This window comes from Lissotriton helveticus, chromosome 8 (genome assembly GCF_964261635.1).
Source record: "Lissotriton helveticus chromosome 8, aLisHel1.1, whole genome shotgun sequence".
NCBI lineage: Eukaryota > Metazoa > Chordata > Amphibia > Caudata > Salamandridae > Lissotriton > Lissotriton helveticus.
In genome coordinates, this window is record NC_136069.1 from 818,465,341 (window position 1) to 818,489,882 (window position 24,542).

Genomic DNA, 24,542 nt, shown 5'->3' on the forward strand with positions numbered 1-24,542 from the left:
AACCCCACAGACCTCATACACCTTTTCAACCTCATTGTCTGGTCTAGACCATCCTCCCACTACGAATCTCTTTCCATCCTCAGCACCTGAACCTCGGGACACGGGCTCATTGCATGTAACTTCATGCCTCTCTCTCCAAAAATTTAGTCGAACAGGAATATACTTTTCCTCCTTTACACCTTTGGTGGGAGTTACCCTACAAATTCCTTTACTAACAGATCCATTTCTTTTTTCTCTGACTTCTTCACCATTTCCCTTCACAGGTTCCTTGCTAATATTCTTTCTCCTCTCAAGTCCTCTGTATGTACCCTGTTTTGCTTTGAGTTTGTCCAAGACCACATTTTTCCTCCATTGAGCTCTCCAAGCAGTGCCTTTCCATGCCCCCTGACCCTTATAGGGTGGTCTCCTTTCTTTTAACCGCTCAAACCAGGCCATTGGTGTCCTGTTGGTTCTCACTCGATCACCCCTGAGCTCATTGCTTTCTAGGTATATCATCACACTTAATTTCTCTTGTCCCTCCCTTCTCCAATCGGAGGGTTCCTTTACCGTGATGTAAGTCGACTTCCTTGTACTTCTTTTCTTGAATCTCACTTCCAACTCTTTGCCCCCTGTTATGTTATTGTCATCACCTAAGTACATTTTAAGGGATATGTTGGTCTTTTTGAGTTCAAATCCAAACGCTTCCGCTAGCTTACTTTCCCACAAACTCGTGCTCACCGTAGAATAATGTGACACAGAATCAGCGACATTATAAATTCCACATCCTCCAAAGTTGATAGGACACCCAGGGATAACTTTACTCATGTACATTTCCACTTTGTCATCCTTGTCCTCCCTGACATCTTCGTACCTTTGTACTTCACGAGACCTCACTTGCATATAATGGTCCCCTGTGTCTACCATAACATCTTCACCGACATTCCTTACAGCTCCCTCTTGGTCCTTCTTTTCAGTGTTAATGTAGACTTCTTTCCCTCCTGCACTTAAACTATTCAACAATATCTCCACCTTGTCATTGCGAAGTAATGGTTGTTCCTCTTTTCCTATTATCTTATCAATGTTATTATACACTTCTTTCCCTCCTGCACTCAAACCATTCCACAATATTTCCACCTTGTCATTTGGATGTAATGGTTGTTTCTTTATCCCTTTCATTGCTGAACAATTGCGAAAATATTCCTTCCTCTCTTCCCATGTACCTGTTGTAGTACCATCCTTCTCAACAAATGGCACCAGTGGTGGTAAATTGTACACTTTGTTTTTTTCCATGTTTATTTTGCTTTCATTCCCGATTTGTTGTACCCTCCAGTAAATTTCGCTCTGCGCGATATCATTTGAGTTGCTTTAGTTTTCCTTCGTTTTAAATTCCTGTATTATTAACTTTTATTTTGAAGTATGACAGTTGTGTAATAGTTTCCAGTTTCCAGAAATTCCTACTCTTTGATCACCTTGTGGCTCCAGTTCACTTTTACTCATTTATTTATCTCCTTTTAATCTTCATACACTAAACTGGTGTTTTTTTGGGAAGGAGCTACCCTTCAAAACTGACACTCGCGTTATATTTGCTACCCTACGCGGTGTCTTCCTCGCTCAAAATGGCCGTCAGACGCAAACGCGGTATGACGTTGGCTATTGGCTGAATATTGGGGAAACTTAATTCCGGCTCTAAAGAGTCACCTTCCCCTTTTCCTTCCTTTAGTTACGAATATAGCCCTTTACTGTCTCTTTCTGGTGCTTCACCTCGCCGTGCTGTTTGTTCGAAGCCTTTATTATTTTTCCCAAAATGTGCTCCGTCGCACTCTTGTTAGACTACATCTCAGAGAAAACAGCTGTTTTAAGACAGTTATTCACTTTTTTTTTATTTTAGGTACTCCTTGCGCATTGACCTCGCGCTGCACGTTTTAAAAGTGAATACTCAAAGTCTCTTTACCCTCCTGTGTAGTCCCACACACCAGGCAGCTTCTGTTCACATTTATTTCCTGCACACCTCAGTCTACGTTGTTTTTACTTCTCAATAGAGCTGCTCCCCCTCGCACTCTGCCTTGCTTCATGTAAAATCAAAAAAATGCCGTTTCAGAGATACATCGCTCCCAGCCTCTCACACTTTTCCTCCTCCCTGCCACCAAGACTCACCATATAAGCTTTGCTCAGTATAGTGTGCATACACTCCGGGTCTTCCTAATACTGTTAGTCGACACTTCCTCCGCTTAGCGCTGAGGTGAGTCTCCCTTCTTTCCTTCCGGCCGTTTTCCCCACCAAGGGAATCCGCCCCTCAAGAGTGCCTCGCCTTTCCTTAACCCAGTTGAATTGTCTTACGCTGTCCTACTCTTCCTGGAGATTTACATACGGCTTTGTGCTCACAATTGCCACCAGGCGGCAGTGCATTATCCCATAAGCTATTGGGTATGCGCTGTAAAATAAAAAAAAATAAAAAAAAAAATTAGAAAAAAGATCACCTCACACGCCTATGAATGACGACGTTTCCTTTGGCTGCACTCTGTTTCTGTGTGGAGAATTTCACCACGAACGCTGTTTGCGCTGAATCACCTCAAATTCAATTGCGGTACCAGAGAACTCTTCGTACCACTGTCTTGCTCATTTCACAACTCAGAGACCGAGGCTCTTCACCTTTGTTTTGCGCAAATTCCTTCTTTTATAAACAAGGTTTCCATATCATCACCAGGGCTTTTCTCACATTAAACCCAAGTCCAAATATTTTCTTTTTCTTCTTTTACTGTCACGCTTCTAATGCAACACATCCAAGGCTCATTTTTTCAACATCAAAACCCAGTGACCGAGATTTTAAATTCATTCCCTTTTCCGCTCAGCTCATTACACGAAGCACCATCTGATCACTTCATTAACTTCAGCCTTTTCCTGGGTTCACCAACCTGGGTCTTACTTCTCTTAAATATTTCTTTTCCACACGAACGCCCAAGGTAAATCATCAATTCGTTACCTCATATTTTCTTATTCCTCGCCCCAGTTCATATCATTCCAGGGGAGAACACCACACTGGCTCTCCAGTTTTCTTCAACTCGGGTCTTACCTCTCTTTAATGTCTCTGAATCCTTAGAGTGCCCAAGATACGTCATCAAATCATTTCCTCATATTTTCCTTGTCCAAGCTCATTTCACTCCAGGGGAGAGACACCACACTGACCCTGGCTCAGCTCCGTTTCCTTCGTCGCCAAAATTGTAGTAATGGCAGTCCACACGTGGCAGAATTCAGGAACGTTTATTCAGTTCAATATAACACAGGTGCTCCCAGCTTGACAGGACGGTAACGACTTAACATTCTACTGCTGCCTTCAAGTGACAGCACGGGCCATACCAAGAGGGAGGAAAGCGGGAGGGGGGACCAGAGGGAGTGGGAGGAACCAAGTGCAAAGTTACAACACACTGCTTTTGTTAATTTACATAGGCAGAGCAGAGACTGCTGGGAAAAGCCTGAAATTAAAGGCACAGAAAATGCCTGCTTCTAGAGAGAACACTAAGAAAGGTTGAAAGTTTTTCCTCTGACCCTGGCCACTCTTACAAGGAATCCTATGATAGTCAGCAGGACCCACCCTAAAAAGGAAGGGACAGCCATTTGGACCCTTTCCACCTTTTCTATATCTCGCCTGATCGAGCGCTGATTGAGCAGACAAGCACATGTACTTCTCATTTTGGGAAGGTATTGTTTAGCTTGCTACCAGCAGCTCAGTTATGTTATGATGTTAGAGGCTTAGCAAGGAATGCTTTAGTCCTGCATTAGGCAGTTTTTATTGGTTCTTGCATTCAAGATGTAGATAATTAGCCAGAATCTGTGGCCCAGCTATTCACCTTGGCATTGTGATTTGCACAAAGGGAATAAGTATTTGAGAGAAAAAGCAAAATGTGTTTCTTATGTTGTTATGAACAACTTTTTATTCTTTCTCTTTAGGCTCTAGCCAATGCAGAAATATATAAATAACTGCTGACTTCCTGTAAGACGTGTCCAATGCTGAGACAAAATAAAAGGGGACACTTACAAATGATAGTGCTATCGTTTGAGAAAGGGTAAGTTGACACTGAATTTCATGTGTATTCACAGACCAAGCATTAAAAAGACCCCAGCATGATCTTCATTGCGGGCTTAGAGCTGGTATTACCTTTTCAGAAGGTAGAGCCTTTTGACGGCTCGTTGGTCTAGGGGTATGATTCTCGCTTTGGGTGCAAGAGGTCCCGGGTTCAAATCCCAGACGAGCCCTTTCATTGGTGCTCTTTTGAAGTATGCATTTCAAAGCCAATACCAATTTTCTCTTTGCAGTAGTGGATAAATATTTGCTAGAGTCTCATGCTTTTAAACTTGCCCTGCCTGAGCAAATAGGAAACATTTCTCTTTAAGCATTTTGCAAAAATGCTGAACTTGCAAGGCATATACAAGCGTTCAGATAGGGCTGTCGGGCAGGTTGCATGAAAGAAATCTAAAACCAGATGCCCTTGGAATAGCCTGTTTTGAGCAGTTTCATCACAGAAGAATCAACTGTAGGTATCTGTTTCTGTAGTGTAGTGGTTAAAGGTCCCCGGTTTGAAACCGGGCAGAAACACTTGTTATATTGTCTTGGTTGCAATGTTGAGAGTTGCCGTTTTGCATGAAATTGTCCAGGCCCTGAAGATGGGTTCATGCAGTCTCGTTCCAAGAAAGTGAATTCTCTTAAAAACAATAACATAATTGGCATGTGGATGTATCTGTTGATTCACAGACCTCACTTTCAAAAGAGCCCTGCATTCGGTTCAATGCTCAACCAGAACAAGCATTAACTTTGAGAATTGTTGGCACCAGCAGGCCTCTTATTTTAGTGGAGTGTTTCTGGTTTTTAAGTGCTGAGGCCTGGGCTCAATTCCTAGATGATCCTTCTCAAGGTGATGATACAAATGCATCGTCACCTTTACGTTTAATGTCAGAATTGTTTACTTCCATTTGGTGGTGTATGAATGCTTTCGACAGTATGGGGATTTTTTCTAGCCTTGCATGAATAAAAGCATATCACTCCTCTTTATGTATTTTTTCTAATACATTTATATTTGCATCTCCTCTCCTAGCATGCATTTTTGACTATCTTACAGGCTGTATATAATAAGTATCAATTCAGGGGCGCTTCTTCTACTCAAATCACAACTGTTCTATCACGACATTGATAAGCAATCTGCATCTGCTTCTGTTGTGTATTGGTTATCATATTTACCTGACGTGTGAAAGTCCCATGTTTTGACAGTGCACGTTAACAAAGAAACCAATGATTTTTATTAAAAGTTGTCTTGTGTTTTGGTTACCTTGCATCAGCCAAAACGTGCCAGAGATGACTTCATTTGCAGTCACTTGAAAAGTAGGGATTCTCAAATAAATGGCAAGAGGTTGAAACAAATCCAAAGAAATGCATGGCATATCTATGTGTAGGTGTATGCATGTATCCAAATATAAAGATAGATAGATAGATAGATAGATAGATAGATAGATAGATAGATAGATAGATAGACAGACAGACAGACAGACGGACAGACAGACAGACAGACAGACAGACAGACAGACAGACAGACAGACAGACAGACAGACAGACAGACAGACAGACAGACAGACAGACAGACAGACAGACAGACAGACAGACAGACAGACAGACAGACAGACAGACAGATAGATAGATAGATAGATAGATATAGGGAGAGAGAGAGCGTTAATATAAACAGAGACTTTATTTTCAATCAAGCGGTCTTTTCTTTCCTTTAGGAGCAGAATGTTCTGATCATCAGCGCACCAGAATGTAATGCCTGTTTGGCAAGCATCACATATTGTGATGTGTTAGCTAAGAGTTCCATGTCCTTCTGACTCATATATCTCTCTGTAGTTGTACCTTGGTGATTCAACAAAACATGGCATCATAATCAGCATTCTACTGCCACAGACTGGACAGAGAAACCATTTAGAATTTCCCTGAAAAAGAATAAAAGCATACTTAGGCAGAGCTTTGTGGACAGGAAGGACATTAGAGCAAGTGAGGAATAAGCACTGCTTTTGTTAATTTACATAGGCAGAACAGAGACTGCTGGGAAAAGCCTGAAATTAAAGGCACAGAAAATGCCTGCTTCTAGAGAGAACACTAAGAAGGGTTGAAAGTTTTTCCTCTGACCCTGGCCACTCTTACAAGGAATCCTATGATAGTCAGCAGGACCCACCCTAAAAAGGAAGGGACAGCCATTTGGACCCTTTCCACCTTTTCTATATCTCGCCTGATCGAGCCAATCGAGCGCTGATTGAGCGAATAAGCACATGTACTTCTCATTTTGGGAAGGTATTGTTTAGCTTGCTACCAGCAGCTCAGTTATGTTATGATGTTAGAGGCTATGCAAGGAATGCTTTAGTCCTGCATTAGGCAGTTTTTATTGGTTCTTGCATTCAAGATGTAGATAATTAGCCAGAATCTGTGGCCCAGCTATTCACCTTGGCATTGTGATTTGCACAAAGGGAATAAGTATTTGAGAGAAAAGGCAAAATGTGTTTCATTTTATTTTTTTTAAAATCTTTTATTTGGCAATTCACAAATGCAGAAATAACAATATTTTAGTCTCCAAAAACAAATTTACAAGAGGAAAACAGAAAACAAAAAAGACCAAGATATTATTTACACCGGTAGACACATTCTGACTAGAAATTCTAATATTTGCTCCAATTCTCAATTGGTTTCCAAATCTTAATACCACGTGCTTGAGCCCTCAGCCCTTTACAGGCAAAGATCGCTTTCTCTTGATTATACATACCCAAAAGTCTTGATAACCATATCTGAAAGTTGGGGGGATCTGTATCTTTCCACCGCGCTGTTAATATAATACGATACACTGCTGACCCCAAAAAGAGTAGTACTTCTTCTTCGATGGTATGTGACAGTGTGTTATCATATCCCAAGATATATAAGGAGGGGGATTCAGCAACTGGATGACTAAACACTTCCTGCCAGAAGTCCATTATCATTTTTTTAATACTAATAATTTTTCATACTCGTATAACATATGAATTAAATGTGCCGAGTGTTTTCCACATCTAGGACATTCTGAGTTAACTCTCTTCCCCCATGTGAAAAGTTTAGCGGGGGTAAAATATAAATCATATATGGTCTTATACAGCTGTGCTTTTAAGTTGGAAGACATAAACAATTTTGTTGACAATAACAATATCTTATCGATATCAACATTAGGGTTATTTAATTTCCTTGAGCAGCCCTGCTCCACCACTTCGACATCATCAGATTGGCTGTCTATTAATACATCATAAATCGTACCAATCCTGGTTGATGATCTTAGTAGACAGTCAAATAAAGGAATATTCTCCAATGTAATATCTGCACTCCTTAAGTCCAGTATCGTATTAATCTGAATGTACTTGAATACACTATTACTAGGGATAGAAAATTTAGATTGTAACTGTTGGAATCTTTGTCTAACGGGAGGTGACAAAAAGTCACCGAGAGTCGAGACTCCGCGTGTTTCCCATTTCCTGGCGATCGTATCATATATCGCTGGTGGCAGTATGGTAGAGTGCCATAGCGACGTGTACTTATTGTGTTTAGTAATATTCAGTTGTTTTCTAATTTTTTTCCAAATACCCCAAACACTCAGTATAATCTTAAATTTGACTTTTTTGTAGTTTGAAGATTCAAGTTGTTTTACTAAAAGACCTCTCGCCTTGTCCCCGATGATTAGTTCAAATATTGAGGGAATATAGCTCTCACCTACTTCACTTCTCAAAGACCTTATATAAAACAGTGGCTTCATCTGATGTAATAAAGCTGCGAGCATATAATATCCCAAATTAGGTATTGCAAGACCCCCTCTTATAACAGGGAGAGAGAGAAAGCGGATAGATCTCCTTATCTTCCCATATCCCCATATAAACTTAGTCATCTGAGATTCAAGGATCTTAATGGTTTTGTCGTCCACCAATAACGGGATCGCCCGGAACAGGTAGAGAACCCGAGGTAAAATGTTCATTTTAAGGAAGTTGCTTCTTCCAATGATCGAGAGATGTATGCCATCTATCCGCTTTAAGTCTGTTGTTATTTTCTGTACTAATGGATCATAATTTATTTTAATAATCTCATAAATTTTAGAGGATATACGGACACCCAGATATACCGCGCTATCTACTTTCCTAGAGTCTATAAATTGGGTATTTTGTGTACATATAACCATCGTTTTATCCCTATTTAAGGAATACCCAGACACCTGACCAAATGCATGAGTGATTCGTTCGATTTCAATTATTGCCTCATTGGGGTGTGATGTTACTACCGCCACGTCATCGGCATAAGCTAATATTTTAGTGTCAAATGGACCAATAGTTATTGGTCTAATTGCCTCGGTGTTTAGTAATTTTATAATGAGGGGGTTTATATACAGTGCGAAAAGGATAGGGGAGCAAGGGCACCCCTGCCTAGTCCCACGGGATATATCGAAAAGACTCGATTCATGACCCATCGCCAAAACTCTGGCCCTAGGTGAGAAGTACATTGCTTTTAGAGATTTCATTAGACATGGACCCATATTATTATGCTCTAAAACTGCCCACAAAAAAGCCCATGAGACCCGGTCAAAGGCCTTCTCGGCGTCCAGGAGGACCACCGACATCCGGCCCCCCGCGACAGCCATGGCATCGAAGAGGGCAATAACCCGTCTAGTATGGTCCGTAGTGTCCTTACCCGGAATGAAACCATGCTGCCACGGAGAGACAAGACGCTCGATCGTCCCCCTGAGCCGATTAGCCAAGATCTTAGAGTACAGCTTCGAGTCTGAATTAATCAGGGAGATGGGTCGATAGGATGATGGTAATTTGGGAGGTTTGTCTTTTTTTGGAAATACCACAATATTCGTTTCCAACCATGATCTAGGGGGTTTACCACTAACTTGGACTCCGATAAATAAATCAAGAAGTATAGGAGTTATAATATTATCCAAGATTTTATAAAGCTCGAGGGGAATTTTGTCTGGGCCTGCTGCCTTGCCCGAGGCCAGTTCAGCTAAAGCTAATCTTACTTCACTCAGGGTTATGTCCCTTTCTAGGTCTTGTCTAGTAGCCATATCTACCCCTGAAATACTTCCTGATTCAGCAGCCCATCTAGTCACTTCATTTTTGATTGTATTGTGATCAAGAGAATCCTCATTATTATACAATTTCTTATAAAAGTTTTTAAAGACTTCTAATATTTTTTCGGGTGTTGTATATTCTTGACCCTCTGACTCAATACACACAATTGAATTGAGAGATTGTTTTTGCCGAGTACTGAGTGCTAGCTGTTTCCCTACCCTCTCACCTGTTTCATAGACCTTATTGCGGTGGGATTGATAAGTCTCAGCTGCCCTTTGAGTTAGTTTACTATTTATCGCTGCCTTGAGGATCGTCATTTCTCTCAAAATTAAATCCCCCTCTCCATCCTCGCCACCCTGAGCAATTATAGCAGTATGCCTCTCTTCTTTTCTAGCTAAATTTTGTAGCTGCAAATCATTTAACATTGCAGTCTCTTTCCTGTGCCTGGCTACGTAGCTAATTGTCTCACCCCGTATTGATGCCTTAAAACAATCCCAGACCATGTTTCTAGATGAACTATACCTATTACAATCAAAAAATCCTTGAGCCCATACCTTAATGTGATCAATATATCCCCTATTAACGAGAAGTTTTCGATCAAAAGTCCAGCTTGTCCGCGGTCTAGCCATATTATCTATACTAATATAAAGTACTAACGGATTATGATCCGCTATGAGCTTTGTTAATTTACAAATTCTTGCATGACTAACCCTGTTACTGGACAACCAGATATAGTCTATTCGGACATATTTTTTATGAGGACACGAAAAGTATGTGTATCCTGGATCTTGTGGCTGTTTGAGGTCCCATATATCGGACAGGCCTAAACTTTCCTTTAATTGAAGGAGAGCGCTATAAACTCTAGGCTTTCGGCCAATATATTTGTTACGGGATTGATTGTAAGCAAATTCCATTTTTGGCAGGGAGATATTAAAATCTCCACAGAATATAAGTGCTTGAGGCCATGATGACAACTCTGTCTCGAGATCCAAAAATATAGAAGGATCATCCTCATTTGGGGCATAGATAGAGCATATTGTAATCCCCTGCTTGAGCTCCACTATAACCCACCTGCCCAGTGAGTCAGCAGCTACGCGTTTAGGTTCACCCAAAAATGGTTTAGCAATTATAGCAACTCCTCTAGTCCTTGAAGTCTGAGAAGTACATCCCAATAATTTATATCCAGGAACCCTTAATACTCCCCTTTCAGCCCAAGGAATATGAGTCTCTTGAAGACATATAATATCAAACGCATTCTGTGTAATTATCCCACACATTTGTTCTCTTTTGGTCCTATCATTGAGGCCAGCCACATTCCAGGAGCAAAGTTTTATCCTAGCCATATTGTGTTTTGTTTTTTACCCCTATCCTGATCTGTTATATTACCAAACATAGCTTTATTTTTTACGTTACCACTGCAAATTACTTTTCTGATTATACTTCTACATTCATGATTGCCTTTTTTAGACTTTTTCCCCCAACTGCTTCCCCGCCCGTTCCCACCCTTTGACCCTTCCCCCCCCCCCCCACCCTCCAAAATCAAAGGCATTTAGACTCCGTTAGAGTCTGTGGTGATGTGCGTGCATTGTCACTCTGGTGCTCCCAGTCTTACAATTAATACTTAACCATAAGGTCCAAGACCCATAAGTGAAAAAACCAGAAAAAGATTGTAAATAAGGAAGTAAAGTGTAAAGTGAGCTAACAGATATAGAAGCTTTTAATCGCCTCTTTTCCTTCTCATGAAAGGCTATCTAAGTACTCTTTTGCCTGAACCTCAGAGGTAAAAAACTTTGTTTGAGCGCCGTCAATCACTTTCAGCCTAGCGGGATTGTTTAAGTATGCCTGGAGCTTCTTATCTTGAAAAGGTTTTATGAGCTGGCGCAAGCGCCACCTCCGCTCTACTGTGGTATGACAGAAGTCAGGGCGTACAAAATAGGTTATCAGCCCGTTAGTTTTTTTTGCCTCTGGACCCGCTTTCTCCCATATTGCTTGTCTCAGCATAAAATTACCGAAATATACAGGTATAGCTCTCGGATATGCACCGGTTTTCGGGGCATTTCCCATGGTGAGAGGTACTCGGTGTGCGCGCTGGACCTCTAGGTCCCAGTTCCAGGCTGAAAGTTCTGGTAGGGAGTATTGAAATAGTTTGACCAAAAAGGGACGAGCATCTCCACCCTCTGCTCCTTCAGGAACACCTAGGACTCTCAAATTATTTCTGCGTAAGCGGTTCTCCATATCTTCGAGCTTCCACATCACATCAGAGAGTCCCTTCTCATGGCTGTCAATCTGCTCACGATTTACGGCAATCTCAGATTCATTACCGACCACTCTCGCTTCAACCTCAGTCATACGGTCATTAAACGAGGTAATTTTCCTTGAGAGTTTACGAACCACTCCCTGGACTTTCCGTAGCTCCGCTTGTGCCTTCCGCCCATCCTGTGAAGTCTCTTCCCGATGTGCCGTAATAGCTAGCAGCACCGTCTCAAATGTAGGGCGGATTTATCAGTTGGAGTCCCAAAATCCGGTTGTTGGGTCGGGCCATATACGTTTGCTGATGCTACTGGCAGTGGTAAGTTACTTGTAGTTGCGTAGCCCCATGTTAATTCATCTGTACCGTGTTGACTCCTTCTATGTCTGTGTGAGATTTTTTGAGCAGTTTTCACAGCCTTAATGCTAGTTTCATCGTCACTAGAGTCACTCAAATTTGAACCAGATGTCCAACCGGGCTCGTCTGAGAAGGAATAGAAATCACTCGGGTCCTTATCCCTTTCCTTATCCCTGTCTTTGTCCTTGTCTATATCATCTTCATCTTCGCTCTGATTGCGTGATTCTACTGGAAGAGCCACCCCTTGTTCCAAATGTGCCTGAGATTCTGTCTGCTGATTTATCTGATTTTCCGTAGGTTCAGCTACAACTAGAACCGAGTTTGTAGACTCCAGACTGTGAATGCCTGACTCAGCGGGAATTTCGGAGATTAAATTTATTATGTTATGCTGAATATCCGTTTGTACATTAGTCTTGAGGGGTATATTGGGGTGTATATTGTGTTGTTCCAGCCCTATGTCCAACCCTACGTCCACGTCCTTTGGTACTTCTCGTGGGTCTGATTGGGCTGTTAAAGCATTTGCCCCCCTAGGGATGCCATTCACTCTCTCGGTAGTTATATGCACAGGAGTCAGTGAGTTAGTTTGGATAAGAGGATCAGATAGTTCGTTTATGGTATTTGTGGTATTTAAAGCATTTGAATCATTTACAGCTACCACTGCTTTTCTGCTCACGCTGCTCATACTCTCCTCACACCCCGCATTGGCATTGACATTGTCCCGGCTCACCGTTTTATCCTGAGAGATTCCTCCCTCTGTCAGTGCTCGTCTGTGTGGAGCCCTTTCACTTTCAGTGGCTCCAACTCCAGCTGATTCAGCCGAACCAGCCTCCGTTGTCGGCGTCTGAGGTGTGCGCTCTGCTCCTGACTGACTCTGCAGGCTCTGACCCGGAAGGAGCTTTCCCGGGGGTTTGCGAAGTAGGTCGGCCACAGAGGGAGTGTTTTGCCCGCCTTTCCGGACGACACCAGCAGCTGCACCCGACTTGCCGGGCGTCTTCTCGGGGGTCCCCATGGCTACCGGGCTCTTCACTCCCCCTCCCCTGACCGAAGCCTCCAGATTTTCGCGCTGAGCAAGTCGCGCTGCTCTCGTCTTCGCTGCAGCCGCCACCGAGGCAGCATTCTTCGGAGCCATACCCTCGCAGTAGTCGCGATCACCTGGCGCACTCGGCTCTCCCGATTCCGACTTCAAATCAGCCCTTGACTCTGCATCCGATCTCGCAGAGCAGGACAGGGAGGACAGGTAGAAGTTTTGATATCTCCTAATAAGCTGACAGTAATGCTGTATAAGAACGAGCCCTAATGCCTTAGCCAATATGGGGAGTCGGTTCTTTGCTTGCGTCGCCTGTTCTTTGAAGGGGGTGTCTGAGACCATTATTTGTACGGCAGCTTGTAATCTCAGATTGTTATTCAGCGTGTGCCAGCACAGACCATCACCTTCTCATTTTCTTTAATATCTCTTGTTGTAATCTATTCAGCCTTCGTTCAGGATTCTTCATTTCCACACTCATTCTAGGGTCGTTTTCTTTCCATTGACCGAGAGCACTGAGTGACCCGCACTGCGGTCTCAAGCGACCGCCATCTTGCCCCGGCAAAATGTGTTTCTTATGTTGTTATGAACAACTTTTTATTCTTTCTCTTTAGGCTCTAGCCAATGCAGAAATATATAAATAACTGCTGACTTCCTGTAAGACGTGTCCAATGCTGAGACAAAATAAAAGGGGACACTTACAAATGATAGTGCTATCGTTTGAGAAAGGGTAAGTTGACACTGAATTTCATGTGTATTCACAGACCAAGCATGAAAAAGTCCCCAGCATGATCTTCATTGCGGGCTTAAAGCTGGTATTACCTTTTCAGAGGTGAGGGCCTTTCGACGGCTCGTTGCTCTAGGGGTATGATTCTCGCTTTGGGTGCGAGAGGTCCTGGGTTCAAATACCGGACGAGCCCTTTGATTGGTGCTATTTTGAAGTATGCATTTCAAAGCCAATACCAATTTTCTCTTTGCAGTAGTGGATGAATATTTGCTAGAGTCTCATGCTTTTAAACTTGCCCTGCCTGAGCAAATAGGAAACATTTCTCTTTAAGCATTTTGCAAAAATGTTGAACTTGCTAGGCATATACAAGCGTTCAGATAGGGCTGTCGGGCAGGTTGCATGAAAGAAATCTAAAACCAGATGCCCTTGGAATAGCCTGTTTTGAGCAGTTTCATTACAGAAGAATCAACTGTAGGTATCTGTTTCTGTAGTGTAGTGGTTATCACGTTCGCCTCACACGCGAAAGGTCCCCGGTTCGAAACCGGGCAGAAACACTTGCTATATTGTCTTGGTTGCAATGTTGAGAGTTGCCGTTTTGCATGAAATTGTCCAGGCCCTGAAGATGGGTTCATGCAGTCTCGTTCCAAGAAAGTGAATTCTCTTAAAAACAATAACATAATTGGCATGTGGATGTATCTGTTGATTCACAGACCTCACTTTCAAAAGAGCCCTGCATTCGGTTCAATGCTCAACCAGAACAAGCATTAACTTTGAGAATTGTTGGCACCAACAGGCCTCTTATTTTAGTGGAGTGTTTCTGGTTTTTAAGTGCTGAGGCCTGGGCTCAATTCCTAGATGATCCTTCTCAAGGTGATGATACAAATGCATCGTCACCTTTATGTTTAATGTCAGAATTGTTTATTTCCATTTGGTGGTGTATGAATGCTTTCGACAGTATGGGGATTTTTTCTAGCCTTGCATGAATAAAAGCATATCACTCCTCTTTATGTATTTTTCTAATACATTTATATTTGCATCTCCTCTCCTAGCATGCATTTTTGACTATCTTACAGGCTGTATATAATAAGTATCAATTCAGGGGCGCTTCTTCTACTCAAATCACAACTGTACTATCACGACATTGATAAGCAATCTGCATCTGCTTCTGTTGTGTATTGGTTATCATATTTACCTGACGTGTGAAAGTCCCATGTTTTGACAGTGCACGTTAACAAAGAAACCAATGATTTTTATTAAAAGTTGTCTTGTGTTTTGGTTACCTTGCATCAGCCAAAACGTGCCAGAGATGACTTCATTTGCAGTCACTTGAAAAGTAGGGATTCTCAAATAAATGGCAAGAGGTTGAAACAAATCCAAACAAATGCATGGCATATCTATGTGTAGGTGTATGCATGTATCCAAATATAAAGATAGATAGATAGATATATAGATAGATAGATAGATTGATAGATAGATAGATAGATAGGATAGATAGATAGATAGATAGATAGATAGATAGATAGATAGATAGATAGATAGATAGATAGATAGATAGATAGATAGATGGAGAGAGAGAGCGTTAATATAAACAGAGACTTTATTTTCAATCAAGCGGTCTTTTCTTTCCTTTAGGAGCAGAATGTTCTGATCATCAGCGCACCAGAATGTAGTTCCTGTTTGGCAAGCATCACATATTGTGATGTGTTAGCTAAGAGTTCCATGTCCTTCAGACTCATATATCTCTCTGTAGTTGTACCTTGGTGATTCAACAAAACATGGCATCATAATAAGCATTCTACTGCCACAGACTGGACAGAGAAACCATTTAGAATTTCCCTGAAAAAGAAAAAAAGCATACTTAGGCAGAGCTTTGTGGACAGGAAGGACATTAGAGCAAGTGAGGAATAAGCACTGCTTTTGTTAATTTACATAGGCAGAACAGAGACTTCTGGGAAAAGCCTGAAATTAAAGGCACAGAAAATGCCTGCTTCTAGAGAGAACACTAAGAAGGGTTGAAAGTTTTTCCTCTGACCCTGGCCACTCTTACAAGGAATCCTATGATAGTCAGCAGGACCCACCCTAAAAAGGAAGGGACAGCCATTTGGACCCTTTCCACCTTTTCTATATCTCGCCTGATCGAGCGCTGATTGAGCGGATAAGCACATGTACTTCTCATTTTGGGAAGGTATTGTTTAGCTTGCTACCAGCAGCTCAGTTATGTTATGATGTTAGAGGCTATGCAAGGAATGCTTTAGTCCTGCATTAGGCAGTTTTTATTGGTTCTTGCATTTAAGATGTAGATAATTAGCCAGAATCTGTGGCCCAGCTATTCACCTTGGCGTTGTTATTTGCACAAAGGGAATAAGTATTTGAGAGAAAAGGCAAAATGTGTTTCTTATGTTGTTATGAACAACTTTTTATTCTTTCTCTTTAGGCTCTAGCCAATGCAGAAATATATAAATAACTGCTGACTTCCTGTAAGACGTGTCCAATGCTGAGACAAAATAAAAGGGGACACTTACAAATGATAGTGCTATCGTTTGAGAAAGGGTAAGTTGACACTGAATTTCATGTGTATTCACAGACCAAGCATGAAAAAGTCCCCAGCATGATCTTCATTACGGGCTTAGAGCTGGTATTACCTTTTCAGAAGTGAGGGCCTTTTGACGGCTCGTTGGTCTAGGGGTATGATTCTCGCTTTGGGTGCGAGAGATCCCGGGTTCAAATCCCGGACGAGCCCTTTCATTGGTGCTCTTTTGAAGTATGCATTTCAAAGCCAATTCCAATTTTCTCTATGCAGTAGTGGATGAATATTTGCTAGAGTCTCATGCTTTTAAACTTGCCCTGCCTCAGCAAATAGGAAACATTTCTCTTTAAGCATTTTGCAAAAATGCTGAACTTGCAAGGCATATACAAGCGTTCAGATAGGGCTGTCGGGCAGGTTGCATGAAAGAAATCTAAAACCAGATGCCCTTGAAATAGCCTGTTTTGAGCAGTTTCAACACAGAAGAATCAACTGTAGGTATCTGTTTCTGTAGTATAGTGGTTATCACGTTCGCCTCACACGCGAAAGGTCCCCGGTTTGAAACCGGGCAGAAACACTTGTTATATTGTCTTGGTTGCAATGTTGAGAGTTGCCGTTTTGCATGAAATTGTCCAGGCCCTGAAGATGGGTTCATGCAGTCTCGTTCCAAGAAAGTGAATTCTCTTAAAAACAATAACATAATTGGCATGTGGATGTATCTGTTGATTCACAGACCTCACTTTCAAAAGAGCCCTGCATTCGGTTCAATGCTCAACCAGAACAAGCATTAACTTTGAGAATTGTTGGCACCAACAGGCCTCTTATTTTAGTGGAGTGTTTCTGGTTTTTAAGTGCTGAGGCCTGGGCTCAATTCCTAGATGATCCTTCTCAAGGTGATGATACAAATGCATCGTCACCTTTACGTTTAATGTCAGAATTGTTTATTTCCATTTGGTGGTGTATGACTGCTTTCGACAGTATGGGGATTTTTTCTAGCCTTGCATGAATAAAAGCATATCACTCCTCTTTATGTATTTTTCTAATACATTTATATTTGCATCTCCTCTCCTAGCATGCATTTTTGACTATCTTACAGGCTGTATATAATAAGTATCAATTCAGGGGCGCTTCTTCTACTCAAATCACAACTGTTCTATCACAACATTGATAAGCAATCTGCATCTGCTTCTGTTGTGTATTGGTTATCATATTTACCTGACGTGTGAAAGTCCCATGTTTTGACAGTGCACGTTAACAAAGAAACCAATGATTTTTATTAAAAGTTGTCTTGTGTTTTGGTTACCTTGCATCAGCCAAAACGTGCCAGAGATGACTTCATTTGCAGTCACTTGAAAAGTAGGGATTCTCAAATAAATGGCAAGAGGTTGAAACAAATCCAAAGAAATGCATGGCATATCTATGTGTAGGTGTATGCATGTATCCAAATATAAAGATAGATAGATAGATATATAGATAGATAGACAGATTGATAGATAGATAGATAGATAGATAGATAGAATAGATAGATAGATAGATAGATAGATAGATAGATAGATAGATAGATAGATAGATAGATAGATAGATAGATAGATAGATAGATAGATAGATAGATAGATAGATAGATAGATACATAGATAGATAGATAGATAGATAGATAGATAGATAGATAGATAGGTAGATAGATAGATAGATAGATAGATAGATAAATAGATGGATGGATGGATGGACGGACGGACAGACAGACAGACAGACAGACAGACAGACAGACAGACAGACAGACAGACAGACAGACAGACAGACAGATAGACAGACAGATAGATAGATAGATAGATAGATAGATAGATAGATAGATAGATAGATAGATAGATAGATAGATATAGGGAGAGAGAGAGCGTTAATATAAACAGAGACTTTATTTTCAATCAAGCGGTCTTTTCTTTCCTTTAGGATCAGAATGTTCTGATCATCAGCGCACCAGAATGTAGTGCCTGTTTGGCAAGCATCACATATTGTGATGTGTTAGCTAAGGGTTCCATGTCCTTCAGACTCATATATCTCTCTGTAGTTGTACCTTGATGATTCAACAAAACATGGCATCATAATCAGCATTCTACTGCCACAGACTGGACAGAGAAATCATGTAGAATTTCCCTGAAAAACAAAAAAAGCATACTTAGGCAGAGCTTTGTGGACAGGAAGGACATTAGAGCAAGTGAGGAATACGCACTGCTTTTGTTAATTTACATAGGCAGAACAGAGACTGCTGGGAAAAGCCTGAATTTAAAGGCACAGAAAATGCCTGCTTCTAGAGAGAACACTAAGAAGGCTTGAAAGTTTTTCCTCTGACCCTGGCCACTCTTACAAGGAATCCTATGATAGTCAGCAGGACCCACCCTAAAAAGGAAGGGACAGCCATTTGGACCCTTTCCACCTTTTCTATATCTCGCCTGATCGAGCGCTGATTGAGCGGATAAGCACATGTACTTCTCATTTTGGGAAGGTATTGTTTAGCTTGCTACCAGCAGCTCAGTTATGTTATGATGTTAGAGGCTATGCAGGGAATGCTTTAGTCCTGCATTAGGCAGTTTTTATTGGTTCTTGCATTCAAGATGTAGATAATTAGCCAGAATCTGTGGCCCAGCTATTCACCTTGGCATTGTGATTTGCACAAAGGGAATAAGTATTTGAGAGAAAAGGCAAAATGTGTTTCTTATGTTGTTATGAACAACTTTTTATTCTTTCTCTTTAGGCTCTAGCCAATGCAGAAATATATAAATAACTGCTGACTTCCTGTAAGACGTGTCCAATGCTGAGACAAAATAAAAGGGGACACTTACAAATGATAGTGCTATCGTTTGAGAAAGGGTAAGTTGACACTGAATTTCATGTGTATTCACAGACCAAGCATGAAAAAGTCCCCAGCATGATCTTCATTGCGGGCTTAGAGCTGGTATTACCTTTTCAGAGGTGAGGGTCTTTCAACGGCTCGTTGGTCTAGGGGTATGATTCTCGCTTTGGGTGCGAGAGGTCTCGGGTTCAAATCCCGGACGAGCCCTTTCATTGGTGCTCTTTTGAAGTATGCATTTCAAAGCCAATATCAATTTTCTCTTTGCAGTAGTGGATGCATATTTGCTAGAGTCTCATGCTTTTAACCTTGCCCTGCCTGAGCAAATAGGAAACATTTCTCTTTAAGCATTATGCAAAAATGCTGAACTTGCAAGGCATATACAAGCGTTCAGATAGGGCTGTCGGGCAGGTTGCATGAAAGAAATCTAAAACCAGATGCCCTTGGAATAGCCTGTTTTGAGCAGTTTCATCACAGAAGAATCACCTGTAGGTATCTGTTTCTGTAGTGTAGTGGTTATCACGTTTGCCTCACACGCGAAAGGTCCCCGGTTCGAAACCGGGCAGAAACACTAGTTATATTGTCTTGGCTGCAATGTTGAGAGTTGCCGTTTTGCATGAAATTGTCCAGGCCCTGATGATGGGTTCATGCAGTCTCGTTCCAAGAAAGTGAATTCTCTTAAAAACAATAACATAATTGGCATGTGGATGTATCTGTTGATTCACAGACCTCACTTTCAAAAGAGCCCTGCATTCGGTTCAATGCTCAACCAGAACAAGCATTAACTTTGAGAATTGTTGGCACCAACAGGCCTCTTATTTTAGTGGAGTGTTTCTGGTTTTTAAGTGCTGAGGCTTGGGCTCAATTCCTAGATGATCCTTCTCAAGGTGATGATACAAATGCATCGTCACCTTTTCGTTTAATGTCAGAATTGTTTATTTCCATTTGGTGGTGTATGAATGCTTTCGACAGTATGGGGATTTTTTCTAGCCTTGCATGAATAAAAGCATATCACTCCTCTTTATGTATTTTTCTAATACATTTATATTTGCATCTCCTCTCCTAGCATGCATTTTTGACTATCTTACAGGCTGTATATAATAAGTATCAATTCAGGGGCGCTTCTTCTACTCAAATCACAACTGTTCTATCACGACATTGATAAGCAATCTGCATCTGCTTCTGTTGTGTATTGGTTATCATATTTACCTGACGTGTGAAAGTCCCATGTTGGACAGTGCACGTTAACAAAGAAACCAATGATTTTTATTAAAAGTTGTCTTGTGTTTTGGTTACCTTGCATCAGCCAAAACGTGCCAGAGATTACTTCATTTGCAGTCACTTGAAAAGTAGAGATTCTCAAATAAATGGCAAGAGGTTGAAACAAATCCAAAGAAATGCATGGCATATCTATGTGTAGGTGTATGCATGTATCCATATATAAAGATAGATAGATAGATAGATAGATAGATAGATAGATAGATAGATAGATAGATAGATAGATAGATAGATAAATGGATGGATGGATGGATGGATGGATGGATGGATGGATGGATGGCTGGATGGATGGATGAATGGATAGACGGACAGACAGACAGACAGACAGACAGACAGACAGACAGACAGACAGATAGATAGATAGATAGATAGATAGATAGATAGATAGATAGATAGATAGATAGATAGATAGATAGATAGATAGATAGATAGATAGATAGATAGATAGATAGATAGATATAAGGAGAGAGAGAGCGTTAATATAAACAGAGACTTTATTTTCAATCAAGCGGTCTTTTCTTTCCTTTAGGAGCAGAATTTTCTGATCATCAGCGCACCAGAATGTAGTGCTTGGTTGGCAAGCATCACATATTGTGATGTGTTAGCTAAGAGTTCCATGTCCTTCAGACTCATATATTCCTCTGTAGTTGTACCTTGGTGATTCAACAAAACATGGCATCATAATCAGCATTCTACTGCCACAGAGTGGACAGAGAAACCATTTAGAATTTCCCTGAAAAAGAAAAAAAGCATACTTAGGCAGAGCTTTGTGGACAGGAAGGACATTAGAGCAAGTGAGGAATAAGCACTGCTTTTGTTAATTTACATAGGCAGAACAGAGACTGCTGGGAAAAGCCTGAAATTAAAGGCACAGAAAATGCCTGCTTCTGGAGAGAACACTAAGAAGCATTGAAAGTTTTTCCTCTGACCCTGGCCACTCTTAAGAGGAATCCTATGATAGTCAGCAGGACCCACCCTAAAAAGGAAGAGACAGCCATTTGGACCCTTTCCACCTTTTCTATATCTCACCTGATCGAGCCTGATTGAGCGCTGATTGAGCGGATAAGCACATAAGCACATGTACTTCTCATTTTGGGAAGGTATTGCTTAGCTTGTTACCAGCAGCTCAGTTATGTTATGATGTTAGAGGCTATGCAAGGAATGCTTTAGTCCTGCATTAGGCAGTTTGTATTGCTTCTTGCATTCAAGAGATAGATAATTAGCCAGAATCTGTGGCCCAGCTATTCACCTTGGCATTCCGATTTGCACAAAGGGAATAAGTATTGGAGAGAAAAGGCAACATCTGTTTCTTATGTTGTTATGAACAGCTTTTTATTCTTTCTCTTTAGGCTCTAGCCAATGCAGAAATATATAAATAACTGCTGACTTCCTGTAAGACGTGTCCAATGCTGAGACAAAATAAAAGGGGACACTTACAAATGATAGTGCTATCGTTTGAGAAAGGGTAAGTTGACACTGAATTTCCTGTGAATTCACAGACCAAGCATGAAAAAGACCCCAGCATGATCTTCATTGCGGGCTTAGAGCTGGTATTACCTTTTCAGAGGTGAGGGTCTTTCAACGGCTCGTTGGTCTAGGGGTATGATTCTCGCTTTGGGTGCGAGAGGTCCCGGGTTCAAATCCCGGACGAGCACTTTCATTGGTGCTCTTTTGAAGTATGCATTTCAAAGCCAATATCAATTTTCTCTTTGCTGTAGTGGATGAATATTTGCTAGAGTCTCATGCTTTTAACCTTGCCCTGCCTGAGCAAATAGGAAACATTTCTCTTTAAGCATTTTGCAAAAATGCTGAACTTGCAAGGCATATACAAGCGTTCAGATAGGGCTGTCGGGCAGGTTGCAAGAAAGAAATCTAAAACCAGATGCCCTTGGAATAGCCTGTTTTGAGCAGTTTCATCACAGAAGAATCACCTGTAGGTATCTGTTTCTGTAGTGTAGTGGTTATCACGTTCGCCTCACACGCGAAAGGTCCCCGGTTCGAAACCGGGCAGAAACACTAGTTATATTGTCTTGGCTGCAATGTTGAGAGTTGCCGTTTTGCATGAAATTGTCCAGGCCCTGAAGATGGGTTCATGCAGTCTCGTTCCAAGAAAGTGAATTCTCTTAAAAACAATAACATCATTGGCATGTGGATGTATCTGTTGATTCACAGACCTCACTTTCAAAAGAGCCCTGCATTCGGTTCAATGCTCAACCAGGACAAGCATTAACTTTGAGAATTGTTGGCACCAACAGGCCTCTTCTTTTAGTGGAGTGTTTCTGGTTTTTAAGTGCAGAGGCTTGGGCTCAATTCCTAGATGATCCTTCTCAAGGTGATGATACAAATGCATCGTCACCTTTTCGTTTAATGTCAGAATTGTTTATTTCCATTTGGTGGTGTATGAATGCTTTCGACAGTATGGGGATTTTTTCTAGCCTTGCATGAATAAAAGCATATCACTCCTCTTTATGTATTTTTCTAATACATTTATATTTGCATCTCCTCTCCTAGCATGCATTTTTGACTATCTTACAGGCTGTATATAATAAGTATCAATTCAGGGGCGCTTCTTCTACTCAAATCACAACTCTTCTATCACGACATTGATAAGCAATCTGCATCTGCTTCTGTTGTGTATTGGTTATCATATTTACCTGACGTGTGAAAGTCCCATGTTGGACAGTGCACGTTAACAAAGAAACCAATGATTTTTATTAAAAGTTGTCTTGTGTTTTGGTTACCTTGCATCAGCCAAACCGTGCCAGAGATTACTTCATTTGCAGTCACTTGAAAAGTAGGGATTCCCAAATAAATGGCAAGAGGTTGAAACAAATCCAAAGAAATGCATGGCATATCTATGTGTAGGTGTATGCATGTATCCATATATAAAGATAGATAGATAGATAGATAGATAGATAGATAGATAGATAGATAGATAGATAGATAGATAGATAGATAGATAGATAGATAGATAGATAAATAGATAGATAGATGGATGGATGGATGGATGGATGGATGGATGGATGGATGGATGGATGGATGGATGGATGGATGGATGGATGGATGGATGGATGGATGGATGAATGGATAGACGGACAGACAGACAGACAGACAGACAGACAGACAGACAGACAGACAGACAGACAGACAGACAGACAGACAGACAGATAGATAGATAGATAGATAGATAGATAGATAGATAGATAGATAGATAGATAGATAGATAGATAGATAGATAGATAGATAGATAGATAGATAGATAGATAGATAGATAGATAGATAGATAGATAGATATAGGGAGAGAGAGAGCGTTAATATAAACAGAGACTTTATTTTCAATCAAGCGGTCTTTTCTTTCCTTTAGGAGCAGAATGTTCTGATCATCAGCGCACCAGAATGAAGTGCTTGGTTGGCAAGCATCACATATTGTGATGTGTTAGCTAAGAGTTCCATGTCCTTCAGACTCATATATTCCTCTGTAGTTGTAGCTTGGTGATTCAACAAAACATGGCATCATAATCAGCATTCTACTGCCACAGAGTGGACAGAGAAACCATTTAGAATTTCCCTGAAAAAGAAAAAAAGCATACTTAGGCAGAGCTTTGTGGACAGGAAGGACATTAGAGCAAGTGAGGAATAAGCACTGCTTTTGTTAATTTACATAGGCAGAACAGAGACTGCTGGGAAAAACCTGAAATTAAAGGCACAGAAAATGCCTGCTTCTGGAGAGAACACTAAGAAGCATTGAAAGTTTTTCCTCTGACCCTGGCCACTCTTAAGAGGAATCCTATGATAGTCAGCAGGACCCACCCTAAAAAGGAAGGGACAGCCATTTGGACCCTTTCCACCTTTTCTATATCTCGCCTGATTGAGCCTGATTGAGCGCTGATTGAGTGGCTAAGCACATAAGCACATGTACTTCTCATTTTGGGAAGGTATTGCTTAGCTTGTTACCAGCAGCTCAGTTATGTTATGATGTTAGAGGCTATGCAAGGAATGCTTTAGTCCTGCATTAGGCAGTTTTTATTGCTTCTTGCATTCAAGAGATAGATAATTAGCCAGAATCTGTGGCCCAGCTATTCACCTTGGCATTCCGATTTGCACAAAGGGAATAAGTATTGGAGAGAAAAGGCAAAATGTGTTTCTTATGTTGTTATGAACAGCTTTTTATTCTTTCTCTTTAGGCTCTAGCCAATGCAGAAATATATAAATAACTGCTGACTTCCTGTAAGACGTGTCCAATGCTGAGAAAAAATAAAAGGGGACACTTACAAATGATAGTGCTATCGTTTGAGAAAGGGTAAGTTGACACTGAATTTCCTGTGAATTCACAGACCAAGCATGAAAAAGACCCCAGCATGATCTTCATTGCGGGCTTAGAGCTGGTATTACCTTTTCAGAGGTGAGGTTCTTTCAACAGCTCGTTGGTCTAGGGGTATGATT

The 24,542-nt window shown here is 41.1% G+C and overlaps 8 non-coding genes across 8 annotated transcripts; all 8 read left to right on the forward strand.

The window, feature by feature from the left end:
* Positions 1-4,158: 4,158 nt before the first annotated feature.
* Positions 4,159-4,230, forward strand: TRNAP-UGG (transfer RNA proline (anticodon UGG)). The gene has a single exon. It is a non-coding gene; the product is annotated as a tRNA-Pro (tRNA).
* A 9,703-nt stretch (positions 4,231-13,933) lies between these two features.
* On the forward strand, positions 13,934-14,006 carry TRNAV-CAC (transfer RNA valine (anticodon CAC)). The gene has a single exon. It is a non-coding gene; the product is annotated as a tRNA-Val (tRNA).
* A 2,114-nt stretch (positions 14,007-16,120) lies between these two features.
* Positions 16,121-16,192, forward strand: TRNAP-UGG (transfer RNA proline (anticodon UGG)). The gene has a single exon. It is a non-coding gene; the product is annotated as a tRNA-Pro (tRNA).
* A 288-nt stretch (positions 16,193-16,480) lies between these two features.
* Positions 16,481-16,553, forward strand: TRNAV-CAC (transfer RNA valine (anticodon CAC)). The gene has a single exon. It is a non-coding gene; the product is annotated as a tRNA-Val (tRNA).
* A 2,406-nt stretch (positions 16,554-18,959) lies between these two features.
* TRNAP-UGG (transfer RNA proline (anticodon UGG)) lies at positions 18,960-19,031 on the forward strand. The gene has a single exon. It is a non-coding gene; the product is annotated as a tRNA-Pro (tRNA).
* A 288-nt stretch (positions 19,032-19,319) lies between these two features.
* TRNAV-CAC (transfer RNA valine (anticodon CAC)) lies at positions 19,320-19,392 on the forward strand. The gene has a single exon. It is a non-coding gene; the product is annotated as a tRNA-Val (tRNA).
* A 2,290-nt stretch (positions 19,393-21,682) lies between these two features.
* TRNAP-UGG (transfer RNA proline (anticodon UGG)) lies at positions 21,683-21,755 on the forward strand. The gene has a single exon. It is a non-coding gene; the product is annotated as a tRNA-Pro (tRNA).
* Positions 21,756-22,042: 287 nt separating this feature from the next.
* Positions 22,043-22,115, forward strand: TRNAV-CAC (transfer RNA valine (anticodon CAC)). Its single transcript has one exon. It is a non-coding gene; the product is annotated as a tRNA-Val (tRNA).
* The last annotated feature ends 2,427 nt before the right edge of the window (positions 22,116-24,542 follow it).